At 49.2% G+C, this 22364-nt stretch overlaps 1 protein-coding gene across 2 annotated transcripts in view; it reads left to right on the top strand.

Annotated features, from left to right (window-relative positions):
* The window catches only part of EHMT1 (euchromatic histone lysine methyltransferase 1), a 122068-nt gene that overhangs the window by 4439 nt on the left and 95265 nt on the right, over nt 1-22364 (top strand). The window contains exon 1 of one of the 2 annotated variants that reach the window (XM_027902397.1): nt 14637-14719. The exons of the other annotated variant lie outside the window; for it this stretch is intronic. The gene's annotated coding sequence lies outside the window, so the exon portion shown is untranslated. Of the gene's footprint in view, nt 1-14636; nt 14720-22364 lie in introns of those variants that run through there. 2 annotated transcript variants of the gene reach the window in all.

Here is a 22364-nt window from a genome sequence, read left to right as displayed (position 1 = left end):
TAACATTTTAACTCTGACTTTGTACAAAGAAAGGTTCCCCCCCCCCCCTACTTATACTCTGTTACCTCATAAGGAGACTTTATATCTTTCCCCAATTAGGGGCCTCCCCGCAGGGGTTACTTTGTTAACATGAATTTATCACACACTGCCCTGGCCCGGACAAAGTTTTACCTTGTGTCAAAGGGCTGCGAAATTTCACTTTTTTTTTTTTTTTCCCCATGGATACTCACATGCTATGGGCCAGTAAAGGCCCTTTGGGAACTCATCCTGTTCTTCCACGTAGAGGAACTTTAAATAATAACAGAATGTTGTGAAGCTTTGAGGAAGCCTTAGAAGTGCCCTTCAGTTGTGTTAAGCTGATGTGACAGAGCCGATGTGACTAAAGGGAACATCTGAAGAACGTTTTGTCAGTCAAGGCAAAAATCAAAGGCCTGCTTTATACTTTAAAAAACCCCTCTTCCAACATAATTATGCTGGCTGGAGATGATGATTTTTCATTTTTCTTTGCTGAAATAGTAATAAAAGCCCTTGCTGTGGGTATAGCTTTATTAGTTTAGAGGTGATTTTAGAGCAAGGTAGCTTATTTTTTGCTTCCCAAAGCAGAGCCTTGGCCATGTTTGTGAAGTTTTGCCGACTTAGTTCTCTGCCCATGAATGCAAAGCAGTTGCTCTCCCCTCCACCAGCGCTGTGTCAGCACAAACCCTGGTAGAGATGCAATTACCAGCAAAAACCCCAACAACAAGGAGCAAAACAAACAGCCCTTCCGTGGAGGGAACCCACTGGAGCTGTGCTGGGAGGCAGAGCTGGATCCCTCACCTTGGAGCAGCTGGGCCAGGAGCACCCCTGAGAGAGAGCGAGGTACCAGCACCCTGAGCATCCCTCTTCCAAATGTGCATGATGTTGGAATGGTGAGGGACTGATCTGAAATGCCTTGCCCTTTATCATCTTGCCTGGCACTTTGGGATCTGTCTCTTCCCCTCTGTGCCCCAGAGGTGGGTGGCAGGAGGTTGTGTTCCTCTTGCTTTTCCCTGGCCAAGTGCTGGTACCTGTGCTTTGTGTCCCAGAAAAGGAGGAGGGGAGAGGGGGTTATATTTTGTGCAGGACTGTGAGAGGTTCAAGGGCTCTGTTTGGGTACTTCAAGACACGTTTTGCTGAAGATTTCCCTCTTCCTGACTGTCCTGGAAGCCAAAGGTCACCACCAAAAGGCTCACCCAGCTGTGTGTGGGTCAGGAGGATGAGGGATGGGTCCTGTGAGTCCTTCCTCCATTGGTGTGTGGGCAAGAACACCCGGCTGGTGATGGCTGGTGACTGGTTGAAGCGGTAAAGTGAATCCAGCAGGGAATGGAAGTGTTTGCTGTCTTAGTTTGCCTGCCAGGCTCTGGGAAGTGCATAAACCCAGACTAACCTGTGTTGTAAAAGTGCTCGGTGTGGTACCACTGCCTCTAAAACAGAAAGGCTTTCCTGCTTTTCATTTAAACTTTCTAGCACAGGCAAAGTATCAAGAACATCCTCTTTTCAAGGAGGAAACATTCTTCCAAGAGGATTCCTGTTTCCTTCGTGCCCAGCCTGATCCCCACCATTGTCTGGCCATCTCTGCTTCCCTTCCCAGCTTGTTGTGCCCGAGTTTACTTTTAGGATAATTCACCTGACACACCCCTGAGCCAGGTGAGTCCACCTGGTGTGGGGCTGAGCCATCTGTGCGCAGCAGGGGCTGGCTTTGGGGTGGAGGTGGGTTGTTAAATATTAAATGCATCCCTTGCAGTGTCTCCTTCTCGAGAAAGAGCCGTGTCAGTTCAGGACAGGGAGGCGGGTGGGTGGTAGAGCAGAAAATTCAGGTCCGCTGGTGTTTGCCTACAGATCATCATCCTGCAGAGCCAGCACACGGACTGGCAGGAAAACGTGCAGGTGGTGCAGCTGGGGAGGAAGTAAATAATAGAGCCAGATAACCAGGCTGACATGGATAAACTCAGAGCAGAGCCGGGTGAGTTGACTGAGCCCATTTGTTACAGCGAGATGGAAAACTGTGCGAACGGGGATAAAAATCATGATGGTGATTTTGTGCCCCTGGGTCAGCTGGGCCAGGTCCTGCCCCAGGAGGGGGTTATGGGCTTGTACAGCAGTCACAGCCCCAGCAGAGTGGGGGGCTGAGGGGAGTGGAGATCAGTGATGCTCAAAGGTGACACAACAGGCTCATTGCCTGTGGTGTGGGGCAAAGGGTGGGATGCAGTGCAGGAGCCTTGGGATGCTGCAGCCAAACGTGCCTGCCCCTGCTGCTCTCCTGGCTAAAAAAGGGCAGGAACATGGTGCTTGTTGCTTCTGAGAAAGGAGGGCAGCCAGGATGAATCCGATGGCCTGAGCCATCCCTGGAGCTGAAGGGAGCATGGAATGAGGGCACGGGCACCTCCATAGGGAGGGAATGACAATCCAGGTGTCTAAACTGCAGCAGCCTGTGCTTGGGCCTTGGTTATGTCAGAGCTTGTTCAGAGTGCTCCTTCAGCTCTTGAATTCATTTTAGAGCTCAAGTGCAGATGTGGACAGAAGGATCTGAGCCTGTTGACTTGCAAAAGGGAGCCCTGGTCCCCCTGGGACTCTTGGCCATGATCTGCTGGTGCATTTGAGTAGAGCCCTGAGTGCAATGAAATGCATCTTTTCCCTCCTCCTTTTCATTTCTAAGCATGAGCTCCTGGTTTCTTGAGAATCTGAACTGCCTTCTTCCTTTCCAGTCACACATTTCTAGTCCTTGCAGTTTCAGAGGAAGTTTTAATAGGTAATTTCTCCCCCAGGCTCAAAGCCAGAAGGCAAATTACCCCAATGTTTTATCCAACTTCACTGGGAATTGGGGATGTTTCATATTGCTGACCCAGAGCATTCAGAAGCTCTGCTTCACTCAAAAACCATAATATTGTTTCAAGAAGTGGGAAATTAAACATGCACATGGTGGAAGACTTAGAAAGGATTAATGGGTTTCAAAATTACATGCTTCATCCAGCTGTTGATTTGGGAATTGAAAGTATGCCTGTTGCAGGATTGGGAGGGAGTTATTGAAACGTGGTGTTCCTTGGTGTTTAGTGAATGCAAATGTCCCAAATCTGTGATTCCAAAGCCAAGCCCAACCTCCAGACTGACTCCAGGTTTGATGCTGCATTAGCTCAGCCCAGGTGGGAGCAGCTGTATATTTTTTAGCGGTTTTTTTTTTTCCCCCTGTAGTTTAATTTGGCCTCTCTTGATGATCTTGGTTCCTGGGTGTCACCCAAACCATGTTTTTTTGGGATGCTCTTGAGTTCATTCCCTGGGAGTGAGTTTTGCTTCAGGCACATGGAAGGGACTCATGGAAGGTGCTGGAGGCTCCAGTGGCTCCACATGCCCTGTGAGTCAAAGATTTGGGGTGGCTGGAGGGGCAGCACCTCCAACCTGGAGGTCACTGGGACCTGCACTAAACAGGAGATGGGTGTTTAAGTCACTTGCATTTCATGGGATCTGAGAAATCAACTTCTTTGTTTGGTGCATTTCTTACATCCAGAAGGGGTTGGCAGCAAATTTACACCCTGTCAAGTGTGGGTTTGTCTCTCAGGGAGAGAATGTTTGTATTTGGGAGGTGAAAACGTTAACAATGGGCTGCGAGCTGGCTTGTGTGATTCCATGCAGGATCCTGTTGGCCTGCCAGTCTGCACATAACCCTCCAGATTATGAGGGTATAAAGCAGGAGTCTAAATATTTTATTAATTGAAGAGCATTATTAATATTTGATAGATTAAATCAACAGCCAGAAGGCTCTGCAGAAAGTGCCTCTGCTGAAGTGGTAACCTACACGTTGGGTGCTTTTAATTGCAAAGTTGTTTGTAATAGCTTTTATCAGCTCTGTGGTTTAAATGTTAAGGATCCGTGAATCCCATACATCAGAAATCCTTTTGTTCCTTGGATTAGGGAGGGTGGTTTTGGCTCTTACTGGGGTGGTTTCAAACTGGTGCTTTAGTGCCTTCTTACTACACAAAGGTGATTGTTTATAAGGTGTCCTGTAGGGGCCTGGAGGTGAAGTCTGGAATATTTAATGGTTTTTAGGACACTTTGAGGAGAAACAACGACTGTTCCTTTAAAGGTGTCATGAGATGGAATATTTACTCTTGCTGTAGTGGCAGACCCTGTAGCTTTTGTGTGTGTGGAGAGGTGAGGTGAAGAGCCTCGCTGTCTTTTAATCAAGATCCCCCTGCACTGGCGAGATGCCACCAGCGAGCAAACAAAGTGCTCCGAGCACGTTTGCTGAAGATTCCTCTGCCTTGGGTTTGGGAATTCACAGGGTGAGAAGCGAGTGCAGCCTCGGGTGTGCAGCGTTGGGAAAGGCCAGTGAGGGGGGATCATATTCTGTCTTTTATTTCCACGCTGTTTTCCACCTTCTGCAAGTTGTGTTTCTCATGTGTTTGTTTGTGGTTTTTTTGTTTGTTTGGTTTTTTTTTGTTGTTTGTTTGTTTTTTAAGATTCAGACCAAGTTTCTGTCATGGTGTACTCTGTGCCTAACCCCCACTTTTTTTCCTGGGTTTTCTTTGGGAGTTTTATAGTCCCTTCCCGACAGAACATCCCCTTCGTGCTGCTGATCTGTTTGTATTCTCGTGTTTTGGGGGAGTTTAGCACCTTTTCTCGTGCAGCCCGAGCTTGATAACAGCACATTGGTCTTAATCACGTATGGCTTTTATTAAAACCTTGTTGCTTTGATGTCTCCTCAAACCTCCCGACTACCCTCAGGGCGGCTGCTTTGCAGACATCATTTATCTCCTGCCCCTGTGTGACAGCAGGCCCGAGTTTTCCCTCCTGCTGCAGGTGCTGGGTTGCTTTTTGCGGTGCAAAGGTGCACATTGTGTAGATGCTGAGTGGCCTGAAGTCGTGGCTCGAGGCTGTGCCAGCAGTGACACGGGACACGCAGATCCTCCCCATCCCACGGGACACGCAGATCCTCCCCATCCCCATCCCCATCCCCATCCCCATCCCCATCCCCATCCCCACCCAACGCGTGTGTGGAAATACCGACCCAGTGTGATCCCGGCAGTGGAGGAGGGTGGGAGATGATGAGGCACGAGCACGATTTGCCAGGTTTGAGGCCTGACCAGTGCTGGGAACTTTTACCAGCCAACTTGCCTTTCTCCACCGGGCCTTTGTTTCCAGCCACGCTCCCGATGAAAGGGAGGAACAGGAACGGCAGCTCCTCCATTGGCTGCGGGAAACCACCTCCCACAGCCCTGTGGATGGGCTCCAGTTTTTGGGCTGCCTCGGAGCTGGGAGCGCTGGGGCTGGCACTCCTGGGGTGCCAAGACCTCCTGCAACGGGGAGAAACACTGGGAAGGAGGATTTCCATTGTCTGCTGGAGCCTCAGCACAGCGGTGTGAGTGCCCGTGCCTCTGCTCAGCAAACCCTAAGGAAAGGGGTTGGATATTCCCAGGGATCTCCCAGGAGCAGGGAGTAGTTTTGATGTTGTCCCCCTCAACGTGTTTGTGACCTCGGAGCTGATGTGGCTCAAGTAGAATCTGCAGACGTGGCCAAAGGGCTGATGGAGGAGGCCCCGTGGCAGTGTGTGTTTATACACTGGATGCCCAGGGATACTCGAAATTCTTCTTTAAATAAATGACCAAAACTCCACAAGTGGAAGCTGGTGGGGAGCTGCCAAGAGTAACTCCTGATTGCAACAGTGTCTGCTTTTAAAGAGGGATGTAAATGGTTGCTGCGTGTGTCCCTGATGAGTCAGAGCCCTCCCTGCCCTCGATGGTGATGCTGATGCAGTTGCTGATCTCTGCCAAAGCAAGCAGTCCACGCAAGGAGATCAGACAACAGGCCTTTTCTCCCCCGCTGGCTGCTCATTAACATTTCTCTTGCTGATGTATATTATTAATTAAACTAATTTTTATTGCCCTGTAAGTGTGGATGGTGCTTTGCAAGCACAGAACGTAACCTGCTTGTGTCCCAGGGTGTCTGGAGTGTGTGTTGAGCCATGTGCGAAATGAGAGTCTTGGAAAAACTGACTGGGAGTGTTGAAGAAAGGTATATCTTGGGGTTTTCTTTTCTTTTTTTCCCCTCTTGCCGAGCAACTGCCTGGTTTCACATCTGCTGGATGTGGGGCTGTGTGAGCAGAGGGCTGAGGAAATGCCCTCTGTGCAGAATTGGTGCAGACAGATAACAGGAACTTCAGTGCAAGGAGAGTTTGCAGCGTTGACCCTCCATAAGACAGAAGATTACACAGACTGAAGTATTATATTAAAAAGAGTTTTGGGACCTGATCCAACCCCACAGAAATCAAGGAGGGGTTTGCCATCAGCTGCAGTGAGAGCAGGGTACCCAGGCCATTGGGCAGTCAGCAGCTTAAACAAAAGAACTTAAAGCAGTGTCCAGGCAAGGCTGATTAGTGTTTTGCTGCCTGTGGTGCTTTTCCCCTCTGTAAAACAAGAGGTAATATTTTTACAAAGTTCTAAGGCCCAGCTTGGTATTAGAAGCCTTTTTAACTGGGAGTGTTGAAGAAATGCCAAATGTCAGTTTTTAAATGTGCAGATTATCCTCCCTGAGGAAGAGATGGTGAGTTACATAATGTTCATTATTTTATATACTCTGATTTCTGGCCTCATTCTTTGAGACCACGGCTAGGCCTGCTGAAGGGAATAGAAAACTTCTTCTGGAAGCACTTTGTGACATATGAACTATTTGTGATCAAAGCCAGTGTGACTCTGAATGTCCAGCACCTCTCCTTTGGACTTGTGATAGCAGCATCAGACTTCACCTTGAAAATGGGATCTGTGATCTTTCATACATTCTTATTCCACTCCTAAATTAGGCTAATGCATCCTGTTCCAGCCGAGGCAATTACTAACAAACCTGTGCAATTATGGCATCTACTGTACAGACATTCTGTGCTCCTGGCTGGGAAAAACCCACTTCTAATAAACAAATCCCCTTTGACAACCTGTCAAGGACTTTTCTAAAGCAAAATGGGAAGTGTCACCTAAGTGTCCTTTCATTTTTGTTTTGTTTTGTTCTCTTCAGCGTGGTTTTGCAAGAGCTCAGCAGTTGCAGCTGGAGGTTCAGGCCTGGTTCCACAGGGCAGGGGAGTGGAGGAGAGCAGGGAGAGGATTAAAAGGGTTGGATCACCCCACCAGCATCCCCTGCCATGGGCTGTGTCCCAGTGCAGAATCCTCCTGGCCACGGCCTGGCTGTGGCTGCATCTGACCTTGCAGAAACCCTGGGAAAAACTCTGACCTTTTGATTGATTAGGCTGGTTTATTATTTTAATTTTTTTTTTTTTTGTTGCTGTGGTTGAATGAGAAAAAGATCTTAATATTTAGGCATGAATTCTCAATGCTCCCTTTTATTCCCTGCATGACAAACCCATGTGGTTGCAGGCTCTTGCTCAGCCTGGGTGGGATCCACTCCAATGTGGGCTGCAATCAGGAGTTCAAGGCAGATCTTCAATCCAACTTCACCCTCCCTCTCCAGCAGATCAGCTGTGTTTGGCTCTGGGCACAAGAGTGGGAAGGAGTGTGTTATACTGAGTGCTAGAAGTTAAATTGCATGGAAGGAAAATCAAGCAGGGTTGTTTTTTTCACTGTGTTATCGGAGCTGTGTGAAGGTTTGGGGCCAATGTGGGCCAAGAGCTGTGCTAACTGGAAATATCCCTGTGTGTCATCACCCAAGGAGGAAAGGCAGGAGGAAAGAAAGCATTTCCTGCCTCTGCCAGACCTTGTTCCTTGGATTTTCAGCCAGTGTGCCTCAACAGATTGTATTTCCGTTGTTGTGTGGGGACTGATGGACACAGCCCACCTCTGCAAGTGAATTCCCAAGGATATGAGTAATCACAGAATCCCGGAATTGGTCAGGTTGGAAGGGACCACAGTGAATCAGCTGGTCCATTTCTTTCTCCAGGAGTCCTTGAATCAGGATTTTTGTCCCTCTCCACGTGAATTCAGGGGCTGCTTTCCCGAGTTTGGTTGCAGAGCTGATCTCCCCACAGCCACTGCCACTATCTGGGGGCTGGGTCTGCTCCCCTGAGCTCCCCAGCTGTGCTGGGGCACTGAGCACATCTGTCTCTCCCTGTCAGGAGGAGGGTGTATCACATCCCTGCCTTCTGGGCTGGGCAGCATCTGGGAGGGGCAGTTAACACCTCTTATCTTTTCTGCTAGATCCCCCTGAGCTGCTGAATGTGACAGGCAGCAGCTTCTCCGGGGATTTTGTGCCCAAAATGAGATTAAAAACCCTTTCCTGCCCTGGCAGCCCCCCAGGGGTGTGCTGAGGGATCCACCTGTGGCATGGGATTGTTTCTAGGAACACAAGTGGATGGGGGAATGAGCAGACCCAAATCAGGAGGAACAACAGCACGGCTGTGGTGCTGAGTGCCCTGCTCTGGAATCACCCACCACAGCCAGACAGGTGGGTTTGGATCTTGCAAACATGAACACATCCCAGTAATAATCCCTGATATTCCAGAGCGTTCAGCATCACAGGGAGAGCTGCTGGCTCAGTTGTTGGGAACAGGGCTGTGCATCCCAGCCTGGGTGTGTGGGTAGGTGTGAGCCGTGGCTCCATCTAGGAATGTGCCTCGTGGGTGGCTGCTGTGGGTTGAGTGTGGGTGCAGTGACGACAAAATAAGCCCTCCTGAGTGGAATGAGCTGCTTCCATGGCATACAGACCCCTTTGGATGGGCTGCTGCAGAGCTGGGCTCTTCCCAGCCCTCCCCAGCAGATCAGTGAAGCCAGGGAGCAGGAGATGGGGCAAGTGTTACCATCAGCTTTTCATCCATGAGCCACTGGAGCTGTAGAAATAAGCACTGACAATGGCTTTGCATGTTGAAAGCAGTGGCTGTTAATTAAGACTGTGTTTGTGTACTGATGATTTCCAGACTGGACCTCTCTGTGTGATGACACTGGTCACAGCTGTGTTGGTATCAGCAGGTTTAGGCTGCTGCACATCACACAAGTGGGGTGACCAAAGCCCCTTGGGTTGGAGAGCACTTCTGTTGGCCTAACTTTGAATAGTCTCAACAGAACTATCATGTGTAAAGGTGCTTTTATCAAGGATGGCTATAAAGATGCAAAATTTGTGGCTAGATCAGCCTTCAGATCCTTGGGTTAATTTACTTTTTCGCATTGTACAATTCCAGCGTTTGCCATTCCACGTGATTGCAGTTCTTATATTTCTCCGTGGTTTTTTTTTTGTTTTGATGGATCAAATGGGGAACAAGCTATTTTGGAATTGCAAAGCTGGGCTGTAGATGCCAGCTGAGGTGAGGCTGGACCATTTCCCGCTGGGAAAGGGACATTGTTGGGCAAAGCAGAGGAAGGCTCAGGGCACGGTGGGGGATAATGATTCTCCCAGAGCTGTGAGCAGGCACAGAGGAGGCATCTGAGCATTGATACTGGGCTGGTTTGGAAGGTCACAGGCACAGTCACGTGCTGTCAGGATCAAGTTGCAGCAAAAGCCTTCAGTTTTCCTGAGGTCTGGAGTCTCCCTGTGCATTCCGGCAGGGCTGAGCACGCAGGGCTTGGCCATCTGTTCCCAGAGCCTCTCGGTGCTGGAATCCTCAGCAGCTCATGTGACTTCTCCACCTTTGAATTTTAATCCAGAGCGGGGATAAACACTGCTCATCCTCTTCACTGCTTGGTCTGTAACCTGTGCAGGTGATTCCAAGGGGCTGAGGCCAGCTCTGAGCCCAGTTTGGAGCCTTACCTTACCTATCCTTGTTAGCCAGCTACTCATTTTCAGAAACCACCCTGAGAATTTTTGTCTTCATCAGCTTCACTAAAGCATTTCCCTAAGCTTAAAAAAAAAACCAAAAAAAAACCCAAACTATTTTTTTTTTGGGCTTTCATACTTCAAATCAGACACCCCCAGGTCTTCCCCTCCGATCCTGCTGCTCAATTTGTCTGAGTGGTTTGTAATCCTGTGCCAGGAAGGTGGAAATGTCTGCGTAGCAAATGTGACTCCTGCAAGGGGCTCACTTTTCTCTCAGAGCCTTCTGGAAGTTGTTGGAAGAGCTAACCCAAGGTTAAAGCCACTGGTGGAGGTAACAGAAAGACCAGGTGCAGGGGGGGACAGTTTTTGTTACATGAAAAAGGATCCCTGAAAATGTTCCTTAATCTTGAGAGACAAATCAGAGTTATCAGATCTTTGTGACCAGTGCAGGGCAAAACAAACCCATGTGTGTGTGAGTTATGAGATATTCTGAGCTCTTCCGAAGTTCTCCAGGGTGGGGATGGTGCTCCAGCAACCACAGAGCTCCATGGATTGATTTTGGCAGTGGGTTGTGATCACTGGTGTTTGCTGTCTGGCCCCTCCCCAGCTCCAGTGGGTGACAATTCCACTGAGGGCACTGCCCACACATCTTTGGTGTTGTCTCCGAGCTGAAGGTGCCAGAAGGGACGAAGGGAGGTCCCTGAATCAGTCTGCTTTGAGGATTATTTTCTAAATCCACGCTCCTTGCAACCACAAGAGCTGCTCTGATAACCCTGCAAGGTGCAGTGGGATCCCACGTGGATGCCCAGCCCAGCAGAAGTTCTGCAATTTTACCTAAATCGGATTTGTCCAGGGAGAGGAACTCTGCCCACGGCTCCTGCTGCAAAGGCAACCTGCTGGCCATGCAAGCAGGGATTTGCTGTGCCCTTGCAGAAAGGTCTGTCCCTAATTCCTGCCTCTCTGCGCTCGATGTCAGGTGTGTGCTGGGCATGAAATGATGGATTGTGGAGGAGAGCAATGCCCTGCTCAGTCATGGGGCTCCTGATGAGAAGCAGACCTGGGGCTCAGCTGCTGCAGTTTCTTACTGAGATGATCTACTTGCTAAATTATCATTCTGCCCACCAAAAGGATTGGAGATGGCGGTTTCCCCGCTCTCAGGGAGGTCTCTTGGTCCCATTTTACATTCTTGCTGTCTCCTTGATCACATCCTCGGTGGGGCCTTGGAGTCCTTTTGTTCTCTGCTCTAGTTTCGAGCATTTTTGTTGCTCTAGCAACACTTTCAGCCCCAAAGCAGCGGGATCCTGGTGCTGACACAATGCTGCATTTGAGAGAAGGACGCAGAGCACGACAGGTGATCTCCAGCTTTTGTATGAAATGGCTGTGCCTTGAGATGGGGAGGATGAATGGCAGGTTGTGATATCTTCTTGTTGTCTTGCAGCTGGCATTGTTTTTATCCTGAAAGGTGAGAGGCAGTCGTGTGTTGCTGCCAGGTTTGTGGTTTGTAAGGTTGCTGTGTTGTTTTCCCTTTGTGGAGTGTGACAGCACAGGTTGCAGTGGGGCTGTGCACCCAGGCAGGGCAAGCCCATGGCAGGCAGCATGGGAGGAAATAAATAACATTTTCTGTGCTCAGCAACTCCAGCAGCTTTGCAGGCTCCTCTTCAGAGCCGTGTTCCCACTGCCCTTACACAGCATGCTTGCACTGACCTGCTCTCCATCTGCTCCTTGGAAGGGGAAGGAGAAGGGTCTGTGTTTTATACCAGAAGATTGCAGGTATTGTTTGAGAGAAGTTCTGGTAGGCTGCAAAACTGAGGAGCCCAGTGCTGCTCTGCAGTGTGGCTTGTGGGATCCTGTCAGCTGCTCTGGCATTCTGTGGCTTTGCTATAAATGGTGAGAGAGATGCAGGAAGAGGCATTTACACTTCTTTTCTTTCTCCTGAGTGCTCTTCCATGCCCTGCCACGGTGCTGCAGATCAGACTGACGGTGTGAAAGCCACCTGTATCTGCTCTGGGGGCAAGAGGAGAAGAAATCCTGTTCAGATTTTGGGCATAACTTCCCACAGTTTCCTGCTGTCCCAGCCACTGCTGAACAAAGACCTGAATGCACCACGTGTAGCTGGAGGGGAAAACCTCAGGAGGCTCCTCCTCCTCAAGAAGCCTGACCCAGCTGGCAAGTAAAATTAAAGTAATCCATTATCTGCTGCCTTTCACCCAACCTTCCCTCCGAGGCCTCCGAAAGGTGCTCAAGGCTGAGGACACTTAGAATGTGCTCTGAGTTTTGTGGCAAATGGAATATGAAGAGGGAGTACCAGCTCTGGGATTGATGCTGCTTCCAGTGGGTCACCCTTCTTTATTTAGATATTGGGCTCCAAATTCTTGTTTTTCCAAGCCAGTGTGATTGGAGATGCTCAGTCTAAGCAGAGTTATTAAAGCATTGCTGTTCTTTTAGACTGTTTCCATGACCTGTGCAAGAACCTGTGGATAAACAGTGAAGGCTCCAAAGCTTCTAAAGTCTGAAGTACTAGATAGAAAGTTGCCATTGGCATTGCAATGAGAGAGAGAGAAGGTTAAGGTTGCCATTGCACTGGGCTTGCATTCCAGTGGTCTCCTGCAAATTATATAGGCCAGTGTTATCTCTTTTCATATAAATGAGTCTGTAAATGGAGTCTGCACTGGCTCCCATGAAATGCCTCCATGAGTTTTGGCAAGGCTGATTCTCTCCTCTGCTCCTGGTGAGCAGTGAGGTGGGTCCAGGGAGCCAGCTGGGAATGGCGAGTGTTTTGGGAAGTCTGCCCTGCTCTGCTTCTTCCTTACAAGTCATTCTTTGAAGGAGAGAGGTTTTTCTTCCTCTTCTCTCTCTCTCTCATCATCTCCATCCAGCTGCAACTCATGCTGCTCCTGTCAGGTGAGGAGCTTCGGGGTGGATTTCAGCACATCACATAATATCTGCTGCTCTGTAAATTAGTGATAGCCACCACACTGTTCTGCAGGAATCCCTCTGACCTGGCTGCTCTTCCAGCCAGTTTGAAGGCTGGGTGGGTTTTTTAAATGGTGATATTTTAAAATTTGAGAACAGCTTTGATTTACTGACCCGGTGCCTCTCTGAATCGAGCTGTCTGGGCTGGCATCTGCAGATAAGAGGCTGTCGAGTAATTGCTTATTATTGACTGATTGCCAGCTCGGGCTGTTTGCTTGCAGGAGAATCAATAGCAGTCAATCTTCAAAGTCTAAACTCTCAGGGAGTATGACTGGTTTCCAGATTGGGAATGACAGGTCAGGGTAACTCCGTATCTGATATCCCACCTTCCCCGCGTGGGTTCAGCGCTGCGATGGAGGAGGAAGTGCAGGACAGGATCTTCCTGCGCTGGGCCTCTTTCACATCTGCCTGCTTGGAAGGCTGGGGTTTTTCTTTGGAAGGATTTTCAGGGTCAGATCCCGTGCTGGAGAAGCTGGAGCAGCCTGAGCAGCACCTGAGATCCACGGTGGGGAGGGCGGGATGAGTGCACTCATCAGTCATCAGGTCCCCGAAGGACCCAGCAGGGAGGGGTGGCTGAGCAGCCCCTGCTCTGACACATCCAAACCAACCAGTTTGGATGCTTTCTAAATAAAACAAAGCATCTATTTTAATGCGTGGTAAACAGAGTTTCCCTTTCTGTGGGTGCTTCTCTTTAGGTGACAACAGAGTAAAATATCCAGTGTCACCGTAGGTTCCTTACTGAGACTGTCGCCATGGTGAGCGTTCATTGTCAAACGCAGCCATAGCCCTTCTTTAACACTATCCTGACATCCTGCCTCTTGGTGGATTCATGTGTAGGGGCTTCAAACATAAAAGGGGCCTCATGGCATCCAAGGCTTTTCAGAAAATAAAGAACTGTTCAGGTGGTTGGGGTGAAGCTCAGCGCTGGGTCTGGGGTTGTCAAGCAATCTCACACCTTGGGCTGCAGCCCCCTCCGGGTTTTCCCCAGGATCAGGGGTTGCAGTCTGGTCTCTACACGTCCTAGACTCAAGCTGGGTTTAAAACTTGAAATAAGAGCCTTTGGGGGGAGGGGGAGGCTTGGATCTCTTTCAGCTACAAAGAGCAATTAAGCAACAGGACATAAAACAGATAAATGGGAAGGGGAAGGGCAGAACCCTGAAATATGAGAAGATGAAAATGGAAGAAACTGTTTCTACAGTGCATTTGTCCTTAATTCTGGAGCTTTGTTTTCCTCAGGAAAGCTCTGATTCGAGGTTCATCGTTTGGGATGAGGGAGAAATACCTCAAATAGAGCAGTTTAATCTACAGTGGTCTAGAGAATGGACAAGATTACTTGAACAGCCTTGTTTAGATACTGGATTTGTTGTCTACCAGCAAATCCTCATTTGCATGGGTCCTTAATCTGTGGAGTTAAATGTGTCTCAGGATCTGTTATCAACTGTGATGCTGAGTTGAGAACTAGATTTTTAAAGCTGTTCCTTTTGATTCGAATGTTCCCCCCTCCCCTCCCCCTGTCCCCACACCCCAAACTATCCTCCTGATTTTCTTCTTGAAAAGCAAAGACGAGCCAAGAAATGATGCAAAAAAGGAAAATCTGCCAGTGAGAAGAAACTATTTTTTGCCTTCAGATTCGGTGTGGGTGAACTGTCCACCAGCTCGTAGAGAAAAGCCAAGGTCAGACATTTCAGACGTGTGTGTCGCAGGGAAACCACCACCCCCCCTCCTTCCTGCAAAGGGCACAGGAACGTGGGATCCGTTGGAGGTGGAGGGTTGGGCACAGACCCTTTGTGGAGCGCTGGGAAGGGGGTTTTTGCCCTTGGTTTGGGGGCTCTGAGCTCTGCCCGGAGCCCTGAAATGGCATTTCCTCATGTCTGCAGCAGCCCTCACTCATGAAATGGATGCAACTGCTGAAAAAGCTCCCTCATGAGCATGCTCACTGGAAGATTAATCCTTTAGAGGGAGTTGGAGAGTTAAGCTACTGTAATTTCTCTGCAGTTGGCTGCAGTAAACAACTGCTCTAAAGACACGAGGAAAAAAATTGACGGAGGTATATGGCATTAATGTACATATCTTTTTGTGCTTCTACTTTCAGGTTGAGGGCTTTGAGAAAGGTTGCTTTTCTTTTGGTTTGGTTTTTTTTTTTTTTTTTCCTAACTCGAAGAGCCGGGGAAGAGGGATCTGTGTAATGATTTTATGGGTGACCTTCATGTTGTGGTTTCTTTTTTTCCTCCAGGCCAAAGTAATCCTATTTCCTTGCAAGGCCATCCTGAGGCTCGGGCTGGCTTGGAGGAGCTGGGGTAGAGCACCAGGGTGGTTTTGGCGTTGAGTTAAATGATTGTAGGAGGTGAGGCCTTGCTGCTCGTTGAGCTGTTGTTGGCAGAAGGGAGCTGAAAACCCCCTCGTCCTGTTTAGTTGTGATCAGAACCCAGTGGGACTCGCTCTGTCATGCTTCTGTTGGAAAGAAAACGTGTGATGGGATTAGCTTTGCCTACAGAGTAATAGTATTTATTTAATTTTTTTTTTTCTTCAAAGTATTATTTTGCTCCCCCTCCTCCCCATGCCTGAGGAGCTGCAGTCCTGTGTCAGATGGGGGAAGAAAAACAAGCGTTGGGCTATTTTGGCTTTGCTTTGAAGGAGGCTCACTTGTGCTGTGTTGAGGAGGGATGCCCTACCAGACAGGTAAGTGTTGCAGGCACACGGATTGTGTCCAGGTGAAACCAAGCTCCTTCCTTCCCAAGCCCTGCTCTGTGGGGCCACCCTGGAGGAAGGGGAAACCTCTGCTGGTTCCTGATGATTGAAGAGTGTTTTATCTGCTTGCTCCACGAGGATTTGCCATCCTTGATGCTTTCTATCAGCTCCCTCCAAAATCCATCACGAGCACGGAGGGCCGACCTGGGGGGCTCCCGGGATGCCAAGCAGAAATGTCTGGGTGACTTGATTTTTGTCAGGCTGCTTGAGCTGGGAGAGGCTCCCTGACCAGGGTTTGTGTCTTTACCTGCTAAAAGCACCTAGTTAATCCTTGGGGATGGTGAGGAAGTGGAGGTGATCTGTCAGCTAAACTTGCCTGGCTTGGGGAGGGAGGGGTGGGGAAGGGCATGTTCTGTACCTGCGTGGGGTGAGTGGCTGTCCCGGGGCTCAGGCTTGGGGATCAGCCCTCAGCAATCCCCCAGGACTCCGTGGGTGGAAGGAGGGCACACCCTTCCTCCTTCCAGGAGGGAGGAATCACGGATGCACCTCTGTGTCGCTGCAAATCCCGATGTTGCCTGGCTCTGAGAGTAGTTCCTGGTGTGGAATTTGTGTCCAATGGCATTTGTCGGGAAGTGGCTTCGTATTTCCTTGGAGTGCTCTGAAGAAGGGAGTAATAATCCAATAATTTAACAAATGTCAGTGGCTCCCACCAGGTTTGTCCTGAGGTACCTGTCAGCTTCCAGGTGGATGCTGATGCTACTGGATGAGTTCAGGAGGGCAGTTCTATCACAGATGTGGCTGAGCTCGAGATGCTGCAGCTTTGAGGAAAGTCTTGCCACCCCAATGTTGAGGTGTTTTTTTGTTTTTTGTTTTTTTTTTTTTTTTTTTTTTGCTTAGTCCCTCCTTTTCCCCTCTTTTCCAGAAGCTCTGGCTGGCACAGACTGTCTGTTCCGTGGATGGATTTAGGGAACATTGGTGGCTCTGTGCGTAGGGGGAATAATTAGCTACCAAATGCAAATAGATTGTTTCTTGCTGTTTCGAAATCATCATAATTTCTATTGAGGATGGGTTAATTATATCTTTATTTTGATGGGTGTAAGGGAAATGATAGAGATATAGCAATATAAATCTATATAGGGAGGGATGTTGTTGTCAGAATATTGTTTTGGAGATGATTGTGAGAACAAAGACTCGTGGCGTGGAGGACCATGGTTGTGCTGGGATTCGGTGGTGCTGCATCAGTTTCTCAGTGGTGGAGGAGTGTTTTCTCTTTCAGATTTTTATCTGGTGCCAGTGACGTGTCTGTCACCATGGGAAGGGGTTTTCAGTTCAGGAAAAAAATGATCAAGTTCTGGTTGAAGCGCGTTTGGTGGAAGGGCTGGGAAAGAGTATTTTTTTTTTTGAGAAGCAAAGTTGAAAGCAAGAAAAGTTAAAGAGAAACCTTAAAAATCTATGATCAGGGTATAAGAAAAATGTGTCTTTAAGCTGATGTGGGTAGGTGGGGGCTGCTTTGCTAGGACAAGGCCCAGAGGTGCCTTGGAACCAGGACTGGGCCTCGCTGGAAGGAGGGGATTGTCCCAGGGTCTCCCTCTGGGCCATTGCTGTGTTTTCCTCTTGCAGTGGTTGATTTTAGGGAGCCTGGATCCATCATCTCGTTCTTTATTGCAACCTCACTGTGAAAAATAATCAAGTTCACCCCTGGAATGGTTTGGACCAGCTTTAAACCTTTTCCTTCTGCCAGGGTGGGAATCCCTGCGCCCAAGAACGGGGGAAAGGCTCAGCAAAGGCACAAAGGTGACTCTGTTTCCTTAGTGCCACGGCTTCTGGCTCAAAGCCAGAGGGCAAAGCCCTCCTCCTCTTCTTGTTTTAGAGTAAAATGGAGAAAAGGAGCTATTTTCAGTGACTGAGGAGAGCCCCCAGCGTGGAGCACTGGGCTTCAGCCCTACCAAACCTTCAATGGCCTGGGGACTTTGTGCCTGTGGATGGGAGCAGCTTTTGTGAGAGCCTCATCCTGGAGCTGCTTCCCTCCTGCACAGGGATCTTCTCCTCCAAGGAGACATCCAGCTCCTCCCCAACAAGCCCCGGGACTGAGAAGTCTGGAAGGAAAAAAATAACTACAAGCAAATTTAATTTCTGTTGGGTTTAGTTTGTGGGTGTGTTCTTGGTCCCTGCTGGAGGAGCTCTGCAGATCCCTGCACCTCCCAGGGAGCGGGCACCTCACTCTGCCTGTGAACCCCCAGTGCTCTGGTGTGGCTGAGCTGAGTGCAGGTTCTCCAGCCCATGGAATTGTGTCCATGGAATTGGGAAGGATGGGCCACGTGTGCTCCTGCTGTGCTGGCTGAGGGAGCAGCAGCCCACGGGGAATGGGGATGTTTGGGAGGAGGGAATAGTCAGTGCTCAGTCTGGAGTGACCTGGGGAGAGCAAAGGTGTCATCTACCCAAAAACCCTACCCTGGTGTTCACTCCCATATGCCATGGGGCAGCATGGATGGGGCTGTGTGGGCTGTGGGACATGCAGGGAATGCAGCTCAGGGGATGCAGCACAGGGATTCCTGGATGCTTTCATTGAGACTCAGGCTTTTCAGGAGGGTTCACTGTTGAATTTGCACGTTCCTGTCTTCAGATTTCTGTGAAAAATTCTGCCTGTGTGGCCAGTTCTGTCTCTCTCTCCACCAGCATAACATTGTACAGTAGAGGAACTGAAACCTGAATTTGAGACTTGCTCACCTCTTTGGTGTCGTTGCAGCCCAGGACTGTGTCCAAAACAGAAAGAACCAAATGGAGCTGAGTCTTACAAGTGTATCTAAAAAACCCTCGTGCAACCTTGGCAATCCCAGGGAGGAGAAAGTAACTCTGCTGGGTGATTGTATCCAAGCCCTAGCATTTAACAGTCCACTAAGGTGACCACTTCAAAGCCTGGTGGCTTTGCTTCTCTGCCTTCTCACTGCTTCAGCCAACCTGCAGTCAATTGGCAGTGCCCTGAAGACCAGACACTGTGATATGAGCCCTGTAACTGTTCATGTGATGAACCCTCTCTCTGCAGAGACGCTGTGGGGAAGGGTTTGCTGCAACCTGCAGTGTTTCTCCACCTTCAGGGCAGTTTTATCTCCTGCCTTCCTGACCATTTTCAAATCCAGCTCATGGCTGCATTTTGCCTTTGTTAACACCCTACCCCCCTAATCCCTGAGGATTAGTGAGTGAAGTTATGAGCACGGGGCAAGGAGCTGCATTTTTTTAACCAGGCTGTGGAATCAGTAGAAAAACTCCATTCACAGGGTGGAGAGTTAATGCAGTGAGATCAGCACAGAGGGCCTGGTGTGGGTTCTGCCTGTGAGAGAAGCAGTGGGGTGTGCTGTGCTGGGAAAAACAAGGTCATGGGGAAAGGGAAGATGGAAGAAAAATCCTGTTTTAAACACCTGCATCCACCTGCAGGGGAGAGGTGGAATTAAACAGAGCAGGGAGAGAGCAGAAATGCAGGAGACAGGGCTGTAAGGAGAGAATAGGGAGGGATGGAATGGGATGGATGGATGGATGGATGGATGGATGGATGGATGGATGGATGGATGGATGGATGGAGCTCTGCTGAAGGAGGCTGGGTTTGGAGGTGCTTGGTGTTGTGACTTGGTGGCTCCTAAAAAAGACAAAAAAAAGGAAAAATAAAAGAAGAGCAAACAAACTGCAGGTGATTCTTGAAGCACCATCTAGTCCATGACCTACTTGCTGCCGCAGTGCTGTGCAGCTGGAGCAGCAAACAGAGGAAATGGCTGTTCCCTGTGGGAAGCACAGGGTGCTGGGACATGCAGGGGCTCTTCCTCCAGCTCCCGTGCTGTGGCTGTTCCTGGGCACCTGGAGGTTGTGGAGCCAGGGCTGGAGGAAGCACAGGGAGCAGTTTGAGCCATGGATCCCCCACAGCCATGGAGGGGACATTGCTGGATCGTGGAACCAGGCTGGGATTTATGAGCTGGCCTAAACATTGGGGTTCTTGGACGCAGGAGCTCCTTCCCCAGAGGGATGTGGGGCACTGGGTACCTGACCTGTGTGGGGACATGGCTCACCCAGACACCATCCAGAGAGGCAAAATTATTCATCCCCAGCCTCCTCATAACCCACTACAGACTAAAAGTCTCCATTCTCCTGCCTCTGGTCCTTCAGGAGCCCCCACTAACCCTGATCATTCTTAATCTCGTGTTATTTTCCAGATCATCAGTTTGATTTCTCAGTACTTTCACAGTCCTTACTGTTCCCAGGAATCTGTGCTTCCATCAGTCATCTCTTGTCGAGCCTGTAGCAACCTGGAAATTGTAGAACCACAATTTCCATCCTATTTTTATAACTCTGCTTATTAGAGGAGTCCCTCCAGAAATAACTGCACGGCTCTCACCAAGATATCCCAAGTTTTTCTCGGTAAACAATAACTTCACCTCTTGCTAATACGAACCTGGGGGCTCTCCTCTTGCATCTGTTCACTTCTCCCTGTGGGGCTTGGGAGTGAAATGCTTTACCTTTAACTTAATTCATGTGTGTGGGTGCACATGTGTGTCCCAGGGTGTCAGATCCTGCTTTAACCATATTAATTGTAGTGCTGAACATCTCTTGCCAAAGGCATTGATCACACAGTTGCTCTGCTTTGCCTTCATCAGCATTGGCACTTACCCTTCCTTTGCTTGATTGGTGTCTTCTACAGTGTTGAAATACAGATAATTTCATAGATCTCCACTGAATCAATGTGGATTTACTGGGGGGCAGAGCCTTGGATGAGGAGGGGATCCTAAAAAACAGAGACCTGTTGTTGTCACTGCTCCAGGATGTTTTTCCCACTGGCACCAGGGCTGTGTTGAGCTGCTGCAACTTCTCCTTGGTCAAAATGAGATTGGGAAGTGGCCTTTGCATCTTTTTGAGGGGCTGTTTTAAGTTGCTATATTAAATTATTACATAAAGTGGCTCTCAGAGTGTCTGAACTGACAGCCCTCCTCCTGCTGATGCCACAGAGGCAGTGATTTTTGAGTCACCACTCCAAGGTTAACTCCCAAACTTCTGCACTTTCCTTGCAAACTCCCTCCAAGAAAATCTTTTCTTTGGGAAGGAAAATGAAAAAAAAAAAACACAAACCCTGTCCTGTGTTTTTCAGAAGTTGTGAATTCTGCTCCCGTTTAAGCTGATTATTTTATTTATTCCAATAATCCTCTCTTCCAGAATAAAAGGAAAATTAATTGTCTTCCTATTTCCATAATGGTTTGCCCTTCAGACAGTTGCCAGGCAAAGTGCTTAAAACCTGAAATGAAAAGATGGGGAGTGTTTAAAATCATTGAGCTACTGTAGGAACATGTTTGTATTTAATAGGGTGGTATCAGGCAGTCCCAGAGTGTTATTTGCTCTGGGTTCTGTAGGATTATGAGGGTTTTTTTTTTTTGGCTTCTGCCTATGAAAACAGGGTCAAGCCTGCTGTGGTAGATAGTGCAAGTCTTAGGTGGATTTTGCTAGCAAGATGGAAATGCCTGCAGATGAAACCTTAAAATTATCCAGCATTAATGGGGAGTGTTGTACTTGGGCTTCGTGGTGTTTGTTTGCAGGGACAGTGCCTGGGAAAGGACTTCCCTCCTTACAGGTGTGGTGGGACAAGAGTTTCCCTGCAAGATCGTTTCACTGACACCCACCTGGCTCTTGGCTATTTTTAACTCTGTCTGGCTGAAAAAAAAACCCCAACCTGATTAATTTGGGAAAGTGCTGGAATGTTTCCTTAAAAGGCTCCGAAGTGATGCACCACCCAGGGATGAGTCTCAGAGCTAAATGAGGGCTTTGGTGGGTGCGTTGGTTGAGGGAGGGGGTTGGTGTTTGATCAGCCAGCACGCTCATTTTCCGTGCCAGGGCTGCTCTGGTGGGGCTGGTGTGGGAGCTCTGGCACAACTCCAGGCCCTAGGCCAGTGGTGAATCTGCCTCCTGCTTTGCTTTCCAGGGTTATCCCAACAGGCTTCCAGAGCTGGGGCTGGCTGTGCTCCCAGTGGGGTTCACGCCCAGCGTGGGTGAAGGGAGAATGCCCAGTGTGGTGAAAACAAGAGTCTTGTGTGAGGAACGGGGTTTGTTGCCCAGTCATCTGTGTCCCCACAAGTGTTGCAAATCCAGGTGTGGGCTCTCAGGCAATGGGGACAGTAGGGGTGGAGCTCATCCCCTCTGTATTCCTGGCACCAGACCTGGATGTGGCCGGGAATGAGCCGAATTCCTCATCTCGTGCTGTGTTCCCACACAAGGCACCACATGGCAATAAATTCCTCATATCTGTCCTATGTTTCCCTCTCCCTTTGTGTGAATTTGCTCCAAAGGAGCGGAGTGCAATCCATCCTGGGGGAGAGAAGGGCAGGAGTTAATTCCTTTTCCTGATCTTTCCTAGCTCTTAGTCCGGCTCACAGCAATTTGTGGTACTTGGCTGCTGCAGTAATCCTGTAAGGGACCCACTGGGACAAGGCTGGGCACAAAGGACCCGGTGGCCCCTGGGTATTTCCATTAGCTGAGGAGCACATGAGATCATCTGTTGCATTTCCAGCCAGGGTTTTGAGCTGCCATCTCAAGCAGGGTAACCAGGAGGGTATCTCAACACCACCCAGCTCCAGGAGACCTCTGTGAGGTGAGAGAGCCCAAACATCCCTCAGCACAGGGGAGGGAGGGAAGGACAATCCCCTGCTTAGACTGAGCCTAGGGAATATAAAACCATGTGTGTGAACATCCTCCTCAGGTCTCACCTGCTCTGCTGTGCACTCAGCAACCTTTTGTTTTCCTTTAAACATCATAAACCCGGCGTGGGAATTCATTAACGCGAGTCCCCAGTGACTCTGATTTTGCCAAACATCCACTCCAAATCACTCTCCCTCCTCTTAATGGGAGAGAGATCTCTTCCCTCCTTCCCATTCAGACATCCTGGGAGGGTGTAGGTGTCTGCAGCACAGACCTGCCCAGTTTTGTGCATTCTCTAGCTGGTCTGGGTTGGTATTTCTTGCTGTTGGTGCTCTTGG

This window comes from Empidonax traillii, unplaced genomic scaffold (genome assembly GCF_003031625.1).
Source record: "Empidonax traillii isolate 1590-97213 ecotype Southwest subspecies unplaced genomic scaffold, ASM303162v1 scaffold869:size279042, whole genome shotgun sequence".
In the NCBI taxonomy this organism is placed as follows: Eukaryota; Metazoa; Chordata; class Aves; order Passeriformes; family Tyrannidae; genus Empidonax; species Empidonax traillii.
This window is presented reverse-complemented; position numbering and strand designations above follow the sequence as displayed.